The sequence below is a fragment of the Callithrix jacchus genome, chromosome 8 (genome assembly GCF_049354715.1).
Source record: "Callithrix jacchus isolate 240 chromosome 8, calJac240_pri, whole genome shotgun sequence".
In the NCBI taxonomy this organism is placed as follows: Eukaryota; Metazoa; Chordata; class Mammalia; order Primates; family Cebidae; genus Callithrix; species Callithrix jacchus.
In genome coordinates, this window is record NC_133509.1 from 63,301,449 (window position 1) to 63,322,196 (window position 20,748).

The 20,748-nt window shown below is 35.8% G+C and overlaps 1 pseudogene; it reads left to right on the forward strand.

Moving 5' to 3' along the window:
• The first annotated feature begins 10,671 nt into the window (after positions 1–10,671).
• The window catches only part of LOC128928951 (uncharacterized), a 76,767-nt pseudogene continuing 66,690 nt past the window's right edge, over positions 10,672–20,748 (forward strand).

The window sequence follows — 20,748 nt, forward strand, 5'->3', positions numbered from 1 at the left end:
ATGATAAATAAACTTGACTAAATTATAATAAAATATTGTCTTCCAAGAAAACATATGTGGAATTTTCTTTAAAAAAATTCAACTTTTATTTTAAGTTCTGGGATACATGTGCAGGTTTATTATATTGGCAAACTTGTCGCTCTGAGGTGTGGTATAGAGATTATTTCATCAGCTAGGTACTAAGCATAGCACTTGACAGGTTTTTTTCTTCCTGAACCTCTCCTTCTGCCCACCCTCCTCCCTCAAGTAGGCCCCAGTATCTATTGTTCCCTTCTTTCTTTTCATGTGTTCTCATTATGTGGCTCCCATTTACAAGTAAGAACATGTGGTTATTTATTTGGTTTTCTGTTACTGCATTAGTTTGCTAAGGCTAATATTTTCAGTGCTCTTAGCAATATAATAATGTTCTTCATGTATATATAATCTTTTATCAGGAGGTTAAAAAACATTTAAGTTAATTAATCTCTACACATCTTAATGAGGAAGGTGAGTTAGTTTCCATTTTGTTTGTTTGAATAAATAAAACTAGATTACTTTTTTCTAGAAAATTGTTGACAGTCCTGAGATTAGCATTAGGAATGCCTGTCACCAGACTTGCTCTTATGTTGCAGACGTGTTGGAAATATTAGTTGAAATAACTAGGTTTAGTGGACTAGGCTTCAACTCTGTGGAAACACATTGAGAAGAACCACATGTGGAACTTGTCAGAGATGTTCGTCAGGTCTCAATCAAACTGAGCTAATAATATAAGACTTTTTTCTTCTTAATAGTCTTAATGTTTTATGTTTGTCGTCATCATAAAATTCTGTTAAGATTTTTTAGTAAAGGTTAGAGCAGGGGTCCCCAACATCCAGGAAGCAGACAAGTATCACTCCTTGGTCTGTTAGGAACTGGGCCCACAGCAGGAGGTGAGCTGCAGCAGCATTTCCCCCTGAGCTCCGCCTCCTTTCAGATCAGAGGCAGCATTAGATTCTCATAGGAACACCAACCCCATCGTGAACTGCACATGTGAGGGATCTAGCTTGTGCTCTCCTTATGAGAATCTAACTAATGCGTAATGGACTGAGGTGGAACAGTTTCATCCAGAAACCATCCCTGCCCCTGCCCCACACTGGCTGTGGAAATATTGTCTTCCATGAAACCAGTCCCTGGTGTCAAAAAGTTTGGGGACTACTGGGTTAGAACATTCCAAAGTGAGAGAGGGGTGTGTGTGTGTGTGTGTGTGTGTGTGTGTGTGTGTGTGTGTGTAAACAAAAGAAAATGTTTCTTATTAATAAGATACTTGACTTCTTCCTAATTGCTTTTGTAGTTTTAAGCCTGGGAGCATCAATCCACTACTAGGGGATTACTACAATGGCTTTGATTCTAAGTCCTAAATGATAAAATTCTCAACAAATAAACTTGAGCCTTGAGTAAGATTTCCACTTACATAAATACAGTACTGAATTAGCACCAAGCATGCACTACATGATATGCAAATTGAAGCCAAACCCTTGGCTCAACTTCTCTGGTATGCAGGAGAATGAAGCTGTCCATCAAATTGGCAAGATGTTTAGAGAGAAAAACCTTCAGTTTGGGGAGATAATAAACCACTGAAACCCTCTTTAAAACAATAATTTTTCATTATGACTTAAAAATATGAATATACTCTAACATAGCAATCTCACTAGTTACTTGTCATAGAAAAATGAGAGATCTTTTCTTAAAAACAAAATCATATATATGTAGGGACCTATGGACAGCAATGCTTAACACAGTATTTCATTTTACAATAGCAAAAAATTACAAGTGATCTGGATGGCCTCTAATTTGGGAATAGGCTCACTAAAAGAAATATGGGACATGTTATTTTGAACATTTCCAGTTGCCAAATTTATTGAACCATAGGTACATAACATTTTAAGTGTAAACCTAAGATGGATAACTAACTTACATTTCTTTCTTGGTTCATTGCTTTGGATGCGAGTTCTTCAGAATAATGAAAGAATTCTGTTTGGGAAATAGTTTTGAAGTGAAGTTGGTTGTGGGTTGTTGGGGGGATCCTTTCTGGTTCCTGATTTATTATTCCCCAAGGCAGTCTCCTGAATGAATCTTTTTCCTTTGTTGTTTAAGAGCCTTCAAAAGCAGTGAAGAACGTTCATTTTTCTACTTAATCTTGTTACTTTGCCAGGAATAGCACAGGGGTCCCTTTAGCAAGTGAGACTAAGGGCACTAAAATGGTTGGAAATCACTGAAAACAGTAGCAGGTTTATTTGAGCAAAATCGGCAGGGTGGTGTAATATACATTTTAAAAAATGCATTTTCATTAAAATTAAAAAAATAGCTTCCAAACAAACTCTGGAAAGGGCTCCAAATGCAGGCTTACAACCCCAAATGAAATCAATAAAAAGAAACCAGCCAAGCAGCAAGTTGAGAAAACACCAATTAGAGTTTTTAACAAACAGAGAAGCTCACTGTGGGGTACAGTTTTTAAATCAGACAAGAGAAATTTGGGCTTTTTTCTCTACCTCGGCACTGCTCCACTGTGCTCTTGCTGGAACTGAAATTTATGGGATTCAAAATGCACCCCAGGAAGAAAACACAAACAAGCGGGTGCTCTGGGCATTATATCTAAGCAGAGGAAAGCAAATATTATTCTGATAGCTTTTCATTTAGCCCTCCAAGGAGCTTTGCATTATTATCCATGACTAGGGATTTTAATAGTCAAACTACCACAAATTTGTCAAACACTCAATTTCTGCCTGGTTTAAGAGTACAGCTTCCACTCATGGAGGTTAACACAGATTTCTCTAGCCAAGGAATTTTTGAAGCATATCATAATTGCACAGCCTGTTGCAGCTAATGTGTCTCCATTGATGTCCCCATACTAAGTTGGCAGGTAGGTAAAGTTGATCTTCAGTTACACCTCCCACCCTAGGTCTTAGCCAGGCTAAAAACTTCCGGATGTAGCCCTGTGTCTGAAAATGTCTCCTTTTCTGCTTCTGCCTGGCTGGCTCTCTTTGGAACTTTCTTTACTGAGTTCCTATCAAAATCACCTTGTCTTGCTCTTTTACCCTCTGGGATAAGCTTTGTGCTTCTTCTCAAGTGAGGCAGTATAGATAGCCATGAAAAATCACCCTGTCAGTTCTTATGAAGCCAGTGCTTTTATTTCACTTCCACCTAAAAAGAGGCATTCACAAAACCCAAAGAATAATAAAACAATTTGTATATGTAGAGTATTTTCTCAATGATTTGTATTTCTGGATATGTGTATGTGTGTGTGTGTGTGTGTGACTATATGCATATGCATGTATATATATGCATCTACACATAAATGTACATATAAATATACATATAAATAAACATGCATATTTATGTATATACTGTGCATGTGTGTATTTTTTTCATCAGACCCTAGGCTGCTTTGAGGATGTGCTTTTATGCTTCTATACAATTCTAGTTATTTAAAAAACATCCCCCATGTTAATTATGCTGCCACTTAACCGTGAGCTTTAAATCAAAGCTCATAATCCTTGGTAATATAATAGGATGAAGATGTTTATATTGTATAAAGCCCACTGATCTGAGAATGAAACTTCCCAGCGATACCCAGGATCTCATTATTTTCATCACCTCAGCTGGCAGCATCCTCACTCCCAAGTCACCATCTTTTCTTTCCTAATTGTTGTCCTTGCATTTATCCTATGTCTGTGTATGTCTGTTCTCAACACATAATCTTTTTAAAATTTTTAATTATTTAAAACCACAAAATCATGGAGCTGTAGTAGATAATCCTTCAGGGTTCTTCCATACATGAAGTTTTAGAGTATTACACATACTACAATTTATTTCTGTATATCTGTGATGATCACTTCTTTTTAACTTCAGACATAAGCTTTCATGATTGGTCTTTTATAGTCTTTCTTGGTGTTGATAATTTGTTTTATTTGTTTTATTTTTTAACTTTCATATATTTAACAAGTGTAAGTGCAGACGTTTTGTTACATGAGTAAATTGTGTAGTGGTAAAATCTGGGCTTTTAGTATACCTATCATCCAAAGAGTATACATTGTGCCCAATAGGTGGCATTTCATCCCTCATCCCCTTCCCACCCTCCCACAATTTGGAGTCTCTAATGTCTATTATTCCACTCAGTATGTCCATTTGTACCTATTGTTAAGCTCCCATTTATGAATAAGAATACAGAGTTTTTGATTTTCTGTTTCTGAGTCATTTCTCTAAGGATAATGGCCTCAATTTCCATCCATGTTATCTTAAAATACATAATTTCATTATTTTTTTATGGCTGAGTAGTATTCCATGGTGTGTGTGTGTGTGTGTGTGTGTGTGTGACTTTTTAAAATCCAGTCTTCTGTTACTGGATACTTAAGTTGATTCCGTGACTTTGCTCATATGGATACTGCTGTGATAAACATGAGTGCAGGTGTATTTTTTTTATATTATTTTCTTTTCCTTTGGGTATATACCGAGTAGTGAGATTGCTGGGTAAAATAGTAGTTCTAGTTTAAGGTCTTTGAAAAATCTCCATTCTGTTTTTTATACAGGTTCTACTAATTTGCAGTCCCACCAAAAGTGTGTGTGTTCCCTTTTCTCTGCATCCTCACCAATATCTATCTACTGTTTTCTTTTTCTTTCTTTCTTTCTTTCTTTCTTTCTTTCTTTCTTTCTTTCTTTCTTTCTTTCTTTCTTTCTTTCTTTCTTTTTTTAGATGGCATCTTGCTCTGTTGCCAGGATAGAATACAGTGGCACAATCTTGGCTCACTGCAAACTTTGCCTCTCAGATTCAAGAGATTCTCCTGCATCAGCATCCTGAGTAGCTGGAACTACCATATCCAGCTAAGTTTTGTATTTTTAGTAGAGATGGGGTTTCACCATGTTGGCCAGGATAGTCTGGATCTCTTGATCTCATGAACCACCCATCTAAGACTCCCAAAGTACAGGGATTACAGGAGTGAGCCACTGCACCTGGCGTATCTGCTGTTTTTAGACTTTTTAATATACCCATTCTGACTGATGTGAGATGGTAATTTATCATGTTTTTTATTTGCATTTCTCTGATGACTGGTAATATTGAACATTTTTTCATATGTCTGTAGGCTGCTTGTAGGTCTTCTTTTGAAAAATGTCAGTTTATGTCCTTTTAACCACTTTTTAATGAGGTTATTTTTATAATCACTTTTTAATGAGTGATTATAAATACAATCACTTTTTATTTATTTTTTACTTGTTGAATTGTTTGGTTCTTTGTACATTCTGGATATTAGCAATTGGATGCATTGTTTGCAAATATTTTCTTCCATTCTGTAGACTGTATGTTTATTGATTTTTTTCTTTTGCTGCACAGAAGCTTTTAAGTTTAAGTTCCGTTTATCTATTTTTGTTTTTGGTGTGTTTTTTTCTTAGCACTTAGTCATAAATTATTTGCCATACCAAGTCCAGAGGAACTTTTCCTAGGTTTTCTCCTAAATTTTTTTTTAACATTTCAGGTCTTCCATTTAAGTCTTTAATCCATCTTGACATAATTTTTGTATATAGTGAGAGACAGAGGTCCAGTTTCATTCTTCTGCATATGGCTGTTCAATTACCCCAGCACCATTTATCAAAGAGAGTTTTCTTTCCCCAGTGTAGATTTATATTTTTAAAAAGTAAATTACCTCTTATCATTCAAACTTTCCAGTGGCTCTTAATTTAACCAAAGCTGAAAACCACCAAAGACTGAATTGTCCACTAGGCTCTAAATTATTTTATTCTTCTCACCTCTCTGACCCACTATCTAACTACTATATCTTTACTCACCTGGACCTATCAGTAACCAGCCCTTACTGTTTCAGGAGCATACCAGGCCTTTTTCCATCTATATCATTCTCTTTGCTTAAAATGTTCGTTGCTTAGAATGTTGATTTTCTAGCTATGCACTTGTTTGACATATCCACTTTCAAATCTTTACTAATTCAGGCTTACTTTGACCCTCCTATTTAATCCTCAACCTACCAATGTCCTCCTTCCTACAAATATCATTCTGTCTTCAGGTTTTTCCAATTATTACTATTTTTTTTACTTTATTTCTATAGTATTTACCACATTGTATACCATCGAATTTAGTTATTTTTACTTTTACTTTTATCTCCCTTGCCAAAATATAAGTTCCTTATGGGTGAGGATCTTTAACTTTGTTTGTCAGTCCCAATACTTAGAAACTGATACAAGTAGATGATCAATAAATATTCACTGAATAAATTAAAACTGTGCAAGTACATTCAAAATCATAGATTGTATTTTCATCTCTAATCAGTAATGTAAGTGTATATGTGTGCATAATTATAACAACTTAATTATAAATTTTTTATTTGAGAGTATGATGAGATGTATTATACTATTTTTTGACAAGCTATGCTTAAAAAAATGTTAGGATGTAGCTGCTTGATCATGATGGATAAGCTTTTTGATGTGCTGTTGGATTCAGTTTGCCAGTATTTTATTAAAGATTTTTGCATCTATGTTCATCATAGATATTGGCCTGAAACTTTCTTTTTCAGTTGTGTCTCTGCCAGGTTTTGGTATCAAGATCAAGTCGGCTTCATCCAAGGGATGCAAGACTGGTTCAACACACACCAATCTATAAACATAATCCATCACATAAAGAGAACCAAAAACAAAAAGCATATGATCATCTCAATAGATGCAGAGAAGGCCTTCCACAAAATTCAACATCCCTTTATGCTAAAAACTCTCAATAAACTAGGTATCGATGGAATGTATCTCAAAATAATAAAAACTGTTTATGACAAACCCACAGCCAATATCATACTGAATGGGCAAAAACTTGAAGTATTCCCTTTGAAATCAGGCACTAGACAAGGATACCTTCTCTCACCACTCCTATTCAACATAGTATTGGAAGTTCTGGCCGGAGCAATCAGGCAAGAAAAACAAAATAAAGTATCTTCAGTTAGGAAAAGAGGAAGTCAAATTGTCTCTACTTGCAGATGACATGATTGTATATTTAGAAGACCACATCATCTCAGCCCAAAATCTCCTTAAACTGATAGGCAACTTCAGCAAAGTCTCAGGATACAAAGTCAATGTGCAAAAATCACAAGTATCCCTATACTTGTGACAGACAAACAGAGAGCCAAATCATGAGTAAACTCCCATTTACAATTGCTACAAAGAGAATAAAATACCTAGGAACACAGCAAACAAAGGATGTGAAGGAACTCTTCAAGGAGAACAACAAACCGCTGCTCAAGGAAATAAGAGAGGACACAAATAGATGGAAAAACATTTCATGCTCATGGTTAGGAAGAATCAATATTGTGAAAATGGCCATACTGCCCAAAGTAATTTACAAATTCAATGCTATTCCCATCAAGCTACCATTGCCCTCCTTCACAGAAATAGGAAAAATCACCTTACACTTTATATGAAACCCAAAAGGAGCCTGCATAGCCAAGATAATCCTAAGCAAGAAAAAGAAAAAAGAAAAAAAAAAAAGCTGGAGTCATCATGCCACCTGACTTCAAACTACACTACAAGGCTACAGTAATCAAAACAGCATGGAACCAAAACAGAGATATAGACCAATGGGCCTGAGAAGTATGCCACACATCTGTGACCATCTGATCTTTGACAAACCAGACAAAACAAGCAATGGGGATTCTCTGTTTAATAAATGGGGTTGGGAAAACTGGCTAGCCATGTGCAGAAAGCTGAAACTGAACCCCTTCCTTACATCTTATACAATAATTAACTCCAGGTGGATTAAATATTTAAACATAAGACCTAACACTATAAAAATTCTAGAAGAAAACCTAGCCAATACCATTCAGGACCTAGGCATAGGCAAGGACTTCATGACTAAAACACCAAAAGCAATGTCAACAAAAGCCAAATTAGACAAATGGGACCTAATTAAACTTAAGAGCTTCTGCACAGCAAAAGAAACAATCATTAGAGTGAACTGGCAACCAACAGAATGGGAAATTGCAATCTACCCATCTGACAAAGGGCTACTATTCAGAATCTACAAAGAACTTAAACAAATTTCCAAGAAAAAAAGAAACAACTCCATCAAAAAGTGGGTGAAGGATATGAAAAGACACTTCTCAAAAGAAGATAATTATGCAAGCCAACAAACATATGAAAAAGTCTTCATCATCACTGGTCATTAGAGAAATGAAAATCAAAAACACATTGAGATACCATCGCACATGAGTTAGAATGGCAATCATTAAAAAATCTGGAGACAGACCAGATGTAATGGCTCAAGCCTGTAATCCCAGCACTTTGGGAGGCCGAGGCGGGTAGATCATGAGAGCTCAAGACCATCCTGGTCAACATGGTGAAACCCCGTCTCTACTAAAAATACAAAAAATTAGCTGGGCATGGTGGCGCATGCCTGTAATCCCAGCTACTCAGGAGGCTGAACCCAGGAGACAGAGGTTGCAGTGAGCTGAGATCACGCCATTGCACTCCAGCCTGGGTAACAAGAGCAAAACTCCATCTCAAAAAAAAAAAAAAAAAATCTGGAGACAACAGATGCTGGAGTGGATGTGGAGAAATAGTTACACTTTCACACTATTGGTGGGAGTGTAAATTTCTTCAGCTATAGTGAAAGATAGTGTGGTGATTCCTCAGGGATCTAGAAATAGAAATACCATTTGACCCAGCAATCTCATTACTGGGTATATACCCAAAGGATTATAAAATGTTCTATTATAAAGACACATGCACACATGTTTACTAAGGCACGGTTTGCTATAGCAAAGATTTGGAACCAACTCAAATGCCCATCAATGGTAGACTGGATAAAGAAAATGTGGCACACATAGACCATGGAATACTATGCAGCCATTAAAAAGGATGAGTTGCATGTCCTTTGCAGGGACATGGATGCAGCTAGAAACCATCATTCTCAGCAAACTGACACAAAAACAGAAAACCAAACACTGTATGTTCTTACTCAAAAGTGGGAGTTGAACAGTGAGAACATATCGACACAGGGAAGGGAACATCATCCACTGGGGCCTTTTGGGGTATGGGAAAGCTAGGGGAGGGCTAGGAGGGGTGGGGAGATTGGGGAGGGATAACATTAGGAGAAATACTTAACGTAATTGACGAGGAGAGGTGGATGCAGCAAACCACCATTGCATGTGTATGCCTATGTAACAATCCTGCAAGATCTGCACATGAACCTTAAAACTTAAAGTATAATAACAATAAAAAAGAAAATGTTAGGATGTTTAAAAAGAGAACGGTTTGATTCATTGTTCCCCTGGTACAACAAACATTTAATGAACAACTACTTTCTCTTACATATTTGAAGTACAACATTGGTAGAGTCATGTCGGAAAATTACCAAGGTTGGTTGGATGTGGCTGACTTGGAAACAAAGACCACAGTGTAGATTGATAAGTGCAATAATGGAATCATGCACAAGAAGAACAGTAACATGCAAGAGAGTGATTCACAAACTGGTAGACACTGCTGTGGTTAGATCATGATCCAGGTGAATTTAAAGTAACTTTTGAGAGCTACCCTGTGCTTCAGTATGAAAAGAAATACAGGGAAAACCTGGAGAGAATAAATGGAAGCCATGTATGAGGGCCTGAGATTTTGTTTGTCTATCTTATCTCATAAGGAAGACTAAGCGCTCCAGCTTCACTTAGCTCAGGCTGTGGGCACAAGTGCACCAACAGCCTCGAGACTAACACAAAGGTCAGAACAAGGTACCACAAGTGAAGAAGGAAAGAAAAAAACAAAAAAGAGGAAAGCAACTCTCACCTTTTCCCTTCCCATAACCTATGAGTAAAAATCAAAAACAGTGAGGGCCTATTGGTGGGTACATAAGAGAAAGTAAATGCTCATTGATGCTGTAGGATCAGAGATTTAGCCTACTGCTCACAGGACGGAGAAAATTGACATAATTGAGTCTATAATCTAAACATCAATTTTGTTCAAACAATAAGCAGAAATTGTTTCTATTTATTTATTTAGTTTCAGGTCAAGTTTTGTGCTTGAGTTAAGTTTCCATGGAAATTCTTACTCCATGCTGTTGTGAAGAGGCAACTCTGTTTCAACAGGCTTTGGATTCCGGTTCAGGCTCCAGCCTGTCTCAAAATCTAAACAGAATCCTTAAATCTGTTTCTGCCTCTACCAGAACTTGCTGTATTTTCTTTGCCTCCTGCCACCACACAGTTGGATGGACACCAAATTTAGAAAATTCCAGCCTCAAAGAAACATTTTAAGAAAGTTATGAGCCAGATTCAGTTATTTGTATAATAAGAAATATCTCTAAAATAATAATATTGGAATATACCTTGGAGCACAACTTAAAATAACTACAAGTGTCAGCTCTAGAAGCAGATGGACCTGGGTTTCAATGCCAGTTTTGCCACTTATTAGCTATTTTAACTGTGACTTAATTTTTCTATCTGTAAACTGGGGGCAATAATTAGAATGACATCCTACAGCTATTGAAAGAGTCTAATGAGATAATTTATATGCAGTACTAAGCACAGTGCCTGGTTCCTAAATAATGCTTAACAAATACATTTTAATTATTGTCATAATGATTATAATTTTCGACCAACACCTGCCAGCATATATGTTTTATGAGTTTTCAAATAGTAAAATAGCATTCAAGCATTCATTTAGTTTTCCATGAGCACAATGAATCCAATGGTTCTCATCATCTCCGTGGCATATCTTCTTTCCCTGGAGAGAAGAGCAGTAAATAAAAACGACAATGACAATTATTTTTGCAAGAGTTTCCTGAACAAAAGGGTAAGAGTGAAATGTTTGTTAGTAAACTTCAGCTCCATGGTGAGAAGATATTATTAGCAGAAGCTGATTAAAAAGCAAAATTTTGATAATTTTAAAAGGTAAATCGTTTAAGACCTTTCACGCTGTAGTATAATATAAGCAAGTGCATTGATTTGGAAATAACAGTCTTATTTACTAATTACAGAAGCTATTCATTTTGTACATACTGCACTCCCTTTCTTTCCCCTCTCTTTCACCCCCTCATTAATAGATTTAGAACTGACAGTGCTTTCACTTCTAAGTATAAAGAATAATTTTCTTCTGAACATAGAGACAACGATGAAATCAAAGTTTAAAATATAATCCTCTTCTAACAGCGATTCAGATTTCCATTAAACCTCCTCCCACCTCTCAAATTAAAGTTTGAAAAGCAGAGCTCAGAAATAAACTGACAGGCACTAGTGCTTCGTTCATTTCCAGCAAGGAAGCACCAATTTGAGTCCTACCATAATAATTTTTGCTGTTGCCAGTGCATCAGATTTTTATAAGACAGCTTCTCAAGTGATAGAAATCATCCCGTCACTTTGTTTTATAAAATTGACACCCTAGGGAAATGCAAAATATAATAAGAACTTGAGCAAAGCTTCTCCTCCAACCCCTGCTAGGTGTTCCTGAAATTCTTTTTTTCCTCTTGAACGAATGTCATCAATCCCAATTGCTTGTTGTTCTTTTCTCCTTGTTCTGCTCATGTGCTACAACATCCCTTGGCTTCCCTCAGCACAAGAGTTGGTGTTTTTAAAAGTGTTACTCATAGATCGGATTCTACTACTGGCTGATTTGAATGCAGCGACAAATAAAAAAAAAAGAAACTTGATGAAATTATTTCACACACAGAGCAGTAAACATATGGAATAAATTACTACAGAAGATGATTCAAAGAGTTTAAGAAACACCTGGATTTGTTTCTGGAGACAGTCGTTTGGAGAGTAGCATTAGAAACAGGAGGGTGAAACGACAGCAGCACTCAAGAAGCCAAGTGTCAGGGCTCTAACCTCTTGTTGAAATGGCACCTCTTGCATTTATCAGGAGCAGTAGCTACACGGGAGCCTATTTTTAAGGAAAAGCCTTCTCTAATACACTGGGAACAAGTAAGACTCAATCACAGGAGCTACCTTTCTAAAGGGGTTGCTCACTGGATTTGACTAAAGGAAATAAATGCTAAGATTCTTCTCAGTCCAGAAAGAGCGGAAGAATATTGGAATATGCAGGAACTGAAACTTAGCAATTGCTTTGAGATCTGGTGTAGGCCTATCATTTTAGCAACATCTCTGATCTCTTTCCACCACCCATCCTCTGTATTCTCCAAGCATATTCTGACTTTTCATACATAATTCATGCTCCTTCCAATCTGTGTGCATGTTGCTGTTACCTATACCAAATCTTCTCTTCATTCTCCAGTACCAAGGTCACTCTTTCTGTGACATTTCAGTTTATATTAATGTTTCCCTCTGTGTCCTATACCAGATGCAAAATATCTTTATGTGTTTATTAATCTTCATCTCAGCACTTTACAAAGGGCTTGGATCATAGGAGATGTTTAGCACATAAAAAAAATTGTTTTGCCTTACTTTGTTCCAGAGAAGAATTAAAGTGTTTGATAAAATAATAGCTAACATTACCAAGTCTTTAACATGCGCCAGTCACTGTTCCAAGTGCTTTGCATGTTTTAATTCATTTGGTGCTTGTAACAGCACTGGAGGAGCAAGTTTGTGATGTAGGTATTAATATTACCCCTATTTTGTAAGTGAGGAAATAGTGGTGCAGAGATTTGGGCTAGCTTGCCCATGGTCAGCCAGCTGGTGAATAGCAAACTTTGGGTTGGCTTCACACAGAGTTTGGTTGGTCCAGAGCCAGTAATCTTGACCATGACTCTGACTAACTGAATGCCTGACTTAAAAAGGAGACAAAAATAGGAGAAAGTGATAGGAAATAAACAGTTGAGTCACGAACAAACTCTTAAAGAGGCTAATTAAAAAGGCATATTGTAACGCCTATTCGGATTTTATTTTTCATAATCTAATTTAAGAGTTAAACTTTATCAATTCATCAATTAAATGATGAAAGAAAAGAAAATCAGTTAGGTTATTCTTAATAATAAAACCTAAATTTTAAATCCTATTCTGTTCATAGAAGATAATGGTGAATTAAACTGTTCCTTCATTCAACCATTCCAAGTGTACACCTATTCAAATAGTGGACCTAGGTATTTAAGCACATACAAATAGCTAGTTATAGGATAAACACTTTGTACAAGTGTACATAACTATATAAAACGATGTGCATTGATTTTATATATCTAAATGGACAGCAGACATCCAATAATTCAACAAACAGATGTTGAACCTCTACTGTGTGTCAGGTGCTATTCCAGGTCCTAAAGACTCAGTGATGAACCAAAAAGAGATATCCTTCCCTTTTTTGGTTCATTATATTGCCCTCATGGAGCTGAAGTTCTAGGTGAAGAGGCAAATGAGAAACAAATGATAATGTCAGGTGGTGCAAAGAGCTAGAAATGAAATAAAGCAGATTATGAGGATAAAGAATAACTAGGGGAAGAGGGCTCTCTTTTAGAAAATACAGTTAGGAAATACTTCTCTGAGATGGTAATAACTAAACAGAGACCTGAGTCAAAAAAGGTATCAGAGAATGTTTTCTACTTTTTCCTTAATTATTCCAGCTGAAAATCCAGTTATTTGTGTAACTTCAGGGCAAAAAGAAAAAATATATTCAATGATTTGTTCTATACATCATCCTTTCTCTCTGATATGTTCCTTTATTAACTGTAAGTATAATTTTTTGGAGGCGTGAATATAAGCAAATGAAGGAAGAAAAGGAATGGAATAAATTTCTTACCCACAAATCCAGCAACAGTCTGTAGAGTGGTGTGATTTAGTCTAATAAAAATCCAAAAGCCTGAAACCATCAAAAGGAAGATAAGTAGAAAAAGAATTAGAAATCTCAGAGGTGAACTATATCACACCTACTTCAAAACATTTGTTCCATTTGATTTTCAAATAATAGGATTTGGTGGGCCTTGCTAAGAAGTATTTTAATAAATGATCCAACTTTGGGAAATGTCATGTTTTGATCAGCTGCTACAGGTTATTATATTCAAATTATGAAAATATTTAGGAACTCTGGACCTGTGTGTTTGTCATACCTGTTAATGCTGGTCATTTCACATGTGAGTATGGAAAATAAGTTTGACCAGGGAAAAAAATAAAAGAATGTTAATTTATTAATGCATGTGTTTTTAACACGTATTCTAGATTAATTCTGCTTTTCAGAAGAGTCACTCATTCTTTTTTTATTTCCTCCCACCTTGTACTTTGTCGAGCAATCAGCTATCTATTTTCTAACACTGCACACCAAAACTAGGGAAATTCTTCCTATATTATGATTCAATAACTGTCAGATATCAGATTATTTTAAGAAACTGAAGTTTTAGTCTTTAAATGTTACCAACTTTCTCCCTGATACCTTACAAGCGTGTGTTTCATTTGGGACCACATTAAGTGACGATAGCTCCAAACTGCATGTCATTGTTTATGTAAAAAGGGATGTCATCGTACATTTTTAGGTACAAGTGGCTGGACCTTCTGTAATTTTAATATTAGCAGTTTTTCTGTTCAATGTTAATTTCAGGAAGAATGCTCTGTAGTGAAAGGAACAAAAAACATAGACATTTATTTTCTTCTCCAGAATGATAATGCCCTGTAGGATTTTGTCATTGGAAGAATCAGGGTCCTAAGTGTTAGAATGCTCTGAGATAAACAATATAAATCAAACCAAAAGCCTAAGGAGAAGACTTCAAAGCTGAAAACCTAGATTAAGACCAAAGATTTTAAATGTGTGTCTATTTATTTGCTAGGATCCATACTAGAACCATGATACTTTCTTTGCAAAGTTAGAGCATGTGCTTAATTTAGACACACTGTTTCAGTATCCAAGTAACTACCATATATGGGTGGGATAGTGAGGCAAATTAGGTGTTGGAATCATACGATGTTAAATAGACCCCAGCATAAGGAAGAAGCTAGAGCTTTGTGAGTGCAGTTGCTTATGTACTATATAGTGCTTTTCATATTTATAAAACTGGAGCATACGTTCTATTGCTCTTGTTCTTAGATTTTCAGACAGCCATAATTTCCAGTCTTTTGTTTGAAATGAAGGCCTGCCTGGAAAAATTGAGGGTGCTGCCAGGCTTACTAAAAGACATATTTTGTAGCACACTATACATTTTACTCTGCTAATCCTCGTACCCCCAACTCTCTGGTGTAGCGGAAAGGAAACAAGGATTGAGAAAGATGTAAATTATGAAACTAAAAGCACATTAAAACAATTTAGGGACAGAATATTTTCAGATGTCCTCTTTGCCAGAAAACACTGACATGTACTAGTGTGTTATAATGTGTATCTATGAATACATCAAAGACTATGTTCCTGGAGTGAAATTATTTGTGAAATGCAAGTCACATTGGATTCCTTTTGGAGAAGAAAATAAAAGTTAAAATTCAGGTTATATATCTGGAAGACCAAAGTAGGCAATAAAAATCAAACTTTTATATCAGATTCATTTGAAAGGATTTCAAAATAAACTAAGTTCAGTAAACCTGTTGGCAGAGAAGTATCATTTGTCAAGTGATTAACAGAGACACAATCTGTAATTACAAATTGCAGAAAGCAGGCCACTAATGAGAGAATGACTCACTTTTTGGGGTGAAGGGGGAGGGGTCTCTCAGAAACTGCAATTTGATTTACAAAACTCTAAATAGCTAATGGCAGGTAACTCTTGCCAGCTAACCAGCCAACTCTTTCAAGCTCATTAACAGAACTCCATGGTCTCACTAAAGGATAAACCATATGGAGGTGTCACTAAAAGCTGGAGATGAGAGACTGTAATTTATGTTCAGTCCTCCTGTGAGTCAGTCATATGGGCATTGATTTAAGCCTTTGTTTATCTGACATGACCTGTTCTTAAGAAAAAAGAGAAAGTAAATTTTTAGGGTTATTTATTGGGGTTTTTTTCTATACTACCTTAAACTGCAGTGTTCAGCTCATTATTAAACTTATTTTTGCTGTTTTTATTTCTCCAGCTTCCCATCTTTGTCACACTTTAGCTCCAGCAAAACAGTTGAATAATAGCATTACACAAGCCCTAATTCATTGTTTGCTTTGAGCTCTGTTCTTAGAGGGTTATTAAATTGCTGTTCTATGATTTCCCTCATGATTGCAAACCTGCTGCTCTAAGGTCATTTTTAACTCTTTATTCACATGGACCTTGTGAATGCTTGAGGAAGCATAATGTGTGGCAGCATTCCCTGGAACATATCTTTATAAAGTGCCATTTTGTAAGGGAATCTTTTTCATTGAGTCTCCTCTAATTTGGGTAACACAGCAGTGTGCACATATGCACCTGTAATTTTCACCTGATATCCTTATGATATAAAAAATAAAATACCACATGAAGATGGTTTTTAAAAATAGTCCTGATGGCTATTTAATGATAAACAGGTCCTCTGCTCTACTTTCAGTGTCCTTAGTCTTCCCTAGAGACAAACAGTTTTAACCAGTTTTTCTTGAGGGTTTCATTGTGATTTTGTTTATTTTATATTTCTATTTTTACTCATCCATTCATTTATTCAGAAAATATTTACTGAGCACCTTCGACATAACAAATTGGCTGGGCATTGATGGAACAACTATAAACAAGTCAGGTGGCATCACTGTGTTTATGAAACTCACTCTCAAAGGGGAAAGAAAATGCTTAAAACAAGGACAATACTTTGTGAACAATGCATAATGAGATGCATGCTTGCCAATGGAAGTCATATAAAACATCTGATTGAGTGGTAAGTGGTGAGCAGTGGAAGAGGTTTCATGGAGAGGTGACATCTAAGCTAAGTCCTCAGGAATGAATAAGTGTCTTACAACAGAGGACAGTGGAAGATCTGGATTAAGTAGTGAGGAAAATGTATTCGAAGGCCTAGAAGCCAGAGTGCATAGAATTTTAGAACATTAAAGTAATTCTGAATGAAGAATTCATTTCAATGAGCAGGAAAGTAGAAATAGCATGGAGGATGAATAATTTCCTATTTATACTTGTTGATATTAAAGGGTGTGTGTGCACACACACACTGCTCAGGAGAGCTATTTAGATATCTGCATGTGGAACAGTTGAAACCACGTTGATATTAACCACCCAGAAGAATCTGGGGAACAACAAGTGTTGATATTGTAAAAGGGGACACCAAGATGGAAGGGAAAGGCATCAATTTAAGAGTGATCAAAGAAGGCTGATATGGGTGACACCATGCCAGAAAAGTGGGATGGTATGGATACCAAAAAATAAACTTCAGCAAGTAAAAAGGGATCAGAAGTCTTAAGTGTTTCTATACGGAATGCATTTTGATAGACTATTATCAATTAAAATACGTCTCTAGCTTCCTATTTATCTTAAACTACATACATGTAATGAAATATGGGTGTGCCTGACCTGCTTCCTCACACTGATGTCCACTAAAAAATCTTGCTATGTTAAGCAGATATCTTACTACTTACACTGCAGGCTTTCTCCCATTGGCACCCACGTGAGGACTCCAGCATCTTCTTGTGTGGAAGGTTTGAGTATTTTGTTCTGCAGTTGTGAAAGGCACAATGGCGGGCACTACTCATTCTATCAATGGTTGCCCCTGCCCTCAGTCCTCACATCTCCAAGTAGGGATTGCTTTAAGTCTTAAGCCTAAGTGTCATATTAATGAAACTGTGCTTTTAGGAGATAAATCTATGGATTTTTTTAATCTCTTTCTTTAGAGTTAGTATTGCTCTATCAAAAGAAATCCACCAGAATTTCTAGCATGTGGGTCATGCTCTACTGATTTCCAAAGATGGTACACATTTTTACAATATTAAAATTTTGTTCTATAGATTATGTCCAAGAGAACATGAAATAGGGATTAGAACAGGCATTGTTATTTTACCTGGAGCTGTTCAACTATTTTACTATATAAAACCTGACAGGTTCAACTTAGGACTCCACAAGTCAGCAAAATGACTTAATATTGCAGAGAGATAAACTAAAATATATTTTCTAGAAATTAATCTGAACTAAATAATATTCTAGAATTTAAGTTGAATTTCCCCTCAGCCAGATAAAACTATGGACATGGCTCTTCTTGATCACTTTCAGATCCTTTCTCCCCTTATTATTCCAGTTTTGGGGTCTCTGGCTGCTACTCTTGTGCTTGACATACTTCCTGCAGAGAACTTGCTATATCATATTTGGTTCTTACACTGGTTGTCCAAATATTTTGAATCTCTCTAATTGCAGTTACTCAATTTATGATTAAATTTGCAAGGTTGTTGCATTATATTTACAAGGATTTTTATTCTTCTCCAGTATATGTTCTTAAAAGACACTGGCTAGATCTCTCCATCTCTCCAGTTTATTTTATGAGTATGGCATTTAAGCAGGTATCTTTCGGATTTTGGATTGAGACCTAGCTTTAAAATCTCCACGAATAAGTCTGTGAAACTGTCTCAGGTTATTAGCCATCCGCCTTATGAACGATAACCCAGTGTTTTATTGCTTCCCTGGTGGCCACTATTCTTCCGTCTCAGACTCAATGTTGGCTCCTCAGAAAAGTCTTTCTGCCCACCTCATCTGAGTAAGCACTCACATAGTGTGTTGACTATCATTACACAACGCTTATTTTCTTCGTAGAACTTCGCATCATTTGTAATCATTGGTCGCTTTTTTGTTTGTTGTGTCTCTCACTAGCCTTTGAGTTGTGTGGGTACAAAAATATGTTTTGGATTGCTAAGATATTCTGTATAGTATATCTTTAGAATGTCTTAATATTTAAAACATATTATTTCAATAAATGAATGAACAACTACATTGTATAGAATGGCATATATTGGTGATATGGTTTGGGTTTGTAACCCCACCCAAATCTCATGTTGAATTATAATCTCCAATATTGGAGGAGGAGTCTAGTGGGAGGTGAGTGGATTATGGAGGCAGACTTCCCTCTTAATGGTCTCATAATAGTGAGTGAGTTCTCATGAGATCTGGCTTTTTAACAGTGTGTAGCACCTTCCCATTCACTCTCTTCCTCCTTCTGTAGACATTTAAGATGTACCTGCTTCCCCTTCACGTTTCACCATGATTGCAAGTTTCCTGAGGCCTCCCCAGCTATGCTTCCTGTATAGTCTGTGGAATTGTCAGTCAATTAAAGCTCTTTTTTCTATATATTATCCAGACTCTGATAATTATTTATAGCAATGCAAGAATGAACAAATACAGTTGAAGATAATACCTCTCCAGCTATGTATTTATTTAATTTTTAATAAATCCACACAAAATTTTATTAAGCAACCATGACTGAATGTGATTTTTGGGATATGCTATCAAAAGTAAAATATCTACAGAATCAAATAAGATGTGCATGCTAACAGTTAAATGCCTTAGTTGGAAATAAGAGGACACCTTATGTTTTATTTTAGATGAAATTAATTGAGCAATAAGTTTATAAGAACCTTTTCAGTTTTAGGTATATAGAAATGCCTATTCACCAACTAAGATTCTCATATAGTTTAAAATCTGATTTAAAATGTTCTCCTCATAATTTAGGCTTTCAGAAAGTTAAGTCACCAACATACCATATTCATTAATAAGAAATTATGTATGAGAAAAACAATACAGTCCAGTAAAAAAGTCCATGATTTGAAGATAGGTATTCAACTATCCCTCTACCAATCTACCCATCAATCCTGCACCCCTCTTTTTAATTCAACAAACACACTGAATATTTACTGACCACAGTCACATGCTATGACACTTGCTAGATTTGAAAGGATAAAGTTCTGCATACCAAATATGTGCCCTTGGCAATTATTTAACATCCTCAGTTACAAAATATTATGTATGATTTTAAGAAAATAGATATCATTAAAGCACAACACTGAACACTCAAAAAGGCCATTAGATTACGGGAATGTTATTAGTTTCTTAAGAAGATTTTAATTCTATGGTTATATCATGGAATCTACATACAAAGCATTCCTAAATTGAAACAACATTGGCTCACAATTTTTAAATTTTATCTTAAAAACTAGTATTTATAAACTAATTACAACAGAATCAGATGACTAGAGAACTTAAAATTTACAACTTTTGATGGTAACTCAAATCAGAAGCCATGAATATTACTTGTGCGTCATCTAATTTGCCATTTTTGATACAAAAGCAAAAATGAAAAACAATACTGGATAAGAAATATATAGAACAAGCATACTCTTTTTCTCCATCTCTAGGTAGACTGTAAGGGAATGAAAGATTCTTGCTTTATCAGTAAGAGTTTTGCCTTTTGCTAAATCTTTACAACCTGTCCACTTTTGTTATTACTTGAAATTTGATTACTGATGCTTTATACTTATCATTTTCCAGTATCTTCAAAGACAAATAATTCCGATGAAGATATTGTAAATTTCTCAAAAAAATAAATAGCTAATTTTAAGAATATAAATAATTAAAATCAAGCATATTTTTTTGCTATTTAAAACTTACAGAATTGTCAAATTAATTGTGAAATAAATGTCTTTAAATTTTTTTTTTTTTTTTTTTTTTTTTTTTTTTTTTTTTTTTTTTTGAGACGGAGTTTCGCTCTTTTTACCCAGGCTGGAGTGCAATGGCGCGATCTCGGCTCACCACAATCTCTGCCTCCTGGGTTCAGGCAATTCTCCTGCCTCAGCCTCCCGAGCAGCTGGGATTACAGGCACGCACCACCGTGCCCAGCTAATTTTTTGTAATTTTAGTAGAGACGGGGTTTCACCATGTTGACCAAGATGGTCTCAATCTGTTGACCTTGTGATCCACCCGCCTCGGCTTCCCAAAGTGCTGGGATTACAGGCATGAGTTAT